The sequence below is a fragment of the Apium graveolens genome, chromosome 9, assembly GCF_009905375.1.
Source record: "Apium graveolens cultivar Ventura chromosome 9, ASM990537v1, whole genome shotgun sequence".
NCBI lineage: Eukaryota > Viridiplantae > Streptophyta > Magnoliopsida > Apiales > Apiaceae > Apium > Apium graveolens.
Window position 1 is genome coordinate 103,437,118 of NC_133655.1, and position 2,124 is coordinate 103,439,241.

General features: G+C 38.7%; 1 non-coding gene across 1 annotated transcript; it reads right to left on the bottom strand.

Annotated features, from left to right (window-relative positions):
• Positions 1-1,789: 1,789 nt before the first annotated feature.
• LOC141688031 (small nucleolar RNA R71) lies at positions 1,790-1,896 on the bottom strand. Its single transcript, XR_012561501.1, has one exon. It is a non-coding gene; the product is annotated as a small nucleolar RNA R71 (small nucleolar RNA).
• Between the last annotated feature and the right edge of the window lie 228 nt (positions 1,897-2,124).

Sequence of the window (2,124 nt, forward strand, 5' to 3'; positions counted from 1 at the left end):
TAAATTATTTTAGACTTCTACTTCTGTTTGGCTTCCAACTTCTATGTAATCTGAGTTTTATGGGACTATTATATAAGTAGATTTGAGACGTTTTCATAGAGAATATGAAGGAGATTATGTTTTAGATTGTGTTTGGCGCAAGAAGCGAAGGAGATAAGGAAGAAGACCGATTTAGCACACTGCAGCGAAGAGGAAGCATATATTCTTGTGATTCTTGTTTCGTTGTAGCGTTGGATGCTAGTTTTCTTGCTTTGACTTATTTACTCTTGTGACGTACTCTGTTTTAATATAATTAGTTTAGTTATTATTTTCTTGTGTTGTTTATCATGATTTCATATGAACCCATGATGGCGATAAGTTCTATTATGGGCTAATCGTGATCATGGGGTTGCAACGGATTTATTATGAAATTCTTTAGTTAATTGTTTAATACTTTAGTGTGTGATGATTGCATGATATCTAGTATTGGTTGTGCGTATTCATCTTATGTGCGTCGCGAACATATAAGATAGGGTGTTAATCTCTTGTGAAGCGACGGTGGATCTTGAGATTTAGAACTTGCCATGCTAGCATAGGTTCATGTACGTTGTGCATGATTAGTGGGTAACTCTAACAGTTTTATTTACCCTATGTAATCAAAAGGAATAACTTGTGCTTAAATCGTTGTGTTGTCAATTTCTGTAGACATATATGAACTCAACATAATTGATGACTATTCAACTTCTATCTTAATTGTGGATGTTTGGTAGAATGGTATTAGTACAATGAAAGTTGGCTTTTATCAGTTCCGTGTTATTCGATTAATATCATCACTGTCACATGCTAAAGGTAATAACAATGGCTATAGAAGGAAGTAATAATGAAGTTGTGATCTCATGAGTGTTTTATTATTGATAAATTGAAGTGTTAGTTAAGTGGTTAATTAAGTAGTTAATTATAGTTAATATTTAATCAACAATTTTAAGTGTTATCTTAACATTGAGAAGTAATCATACATTGGTGAGTGAGTTTAATTAGACAATAACTTAGTCTGAGTCTCTGAGGGAACGAACTAGAAAGTATTCTATATTACTTGCGAACGCGTATACTTGCGTGAATATTAGTGCATGTTTTCGCCCTAACAAGTTTTTGGCGCCGCTGCCGGGGACTCGGCGTATTTGTTTAGTTTATGTACTTACCATCATTGGTCATTAGGACTCAGTGATTAGGACGTAGTAGTTAATTACTCTTTTCGGTTGTGTTTCAGGTACTTTAGCAAGCGTTTATGCAAACTCGTTCTCGTGCTCGCAAGAGGACCTTAGATACAGCTGAGGAGAAAAACGAAGTTCTTGATACTCCGGAGAAGTTAGATTTTGAGGATTCGGATTCAGGAACTGAGCAGAAAGAACCAGTAAACATGGGAGATCGTATTGTTCAAGCTGATCCAGCTCTTATGGATTTTTCTCGGCCTAAAATTGATGACATTCAGTCAAACATCCTTCATCCGGCTATTCAAGCTAACACCTTTGAAATCAAGCCGGGCACTATTCAGATGGTGCAGAATTCTGTTTCTTTTGGAGGAGCGGCAACTGAAGACCCCAACATGCACATAAGGAATTTTGTCGAGATCTGCAGCACTTTTAAGTATAATGGCGTGACTGATGAGGCTATCAAGTTGAGGCTTTTCCCATTCTCACTGAGGGATAAGGCTAAAGACTGGTTACATTCTGAACCAGCTGGGTCCATCACTACGTGGCAAGATCTTGCGCAAAAGTTTCTGGTGAAGTTTTATCCAATGGCAAAGACTGCTGCTATGAGGAGTTCTCTTACTCAGTTTGCGCAGCAACCTACAGAATCTATGTGCGAGGCTTGGGAACGCTACAAGGAAATGTTGAGAAAATGTCCACATCATGGAATGCCGGATTGGATGGTAATCACTGGTTTTTATAATGGTTTGGGGGCCCAATCTCGGCCCATGCTCGATGCAGCAGCTGGAGGAGCCTTATGGGCTAAAAGCTATACTGAGGCGTATAATCTTATAGAGACAATGGCTGCAAACGAGCATCAAAACCCAACTCAGAGGATGACGTCAGGCAAGGTCGCAGGTATTCTGGAAGTTGATGCAGCCACCGCTATTGCAGCCCA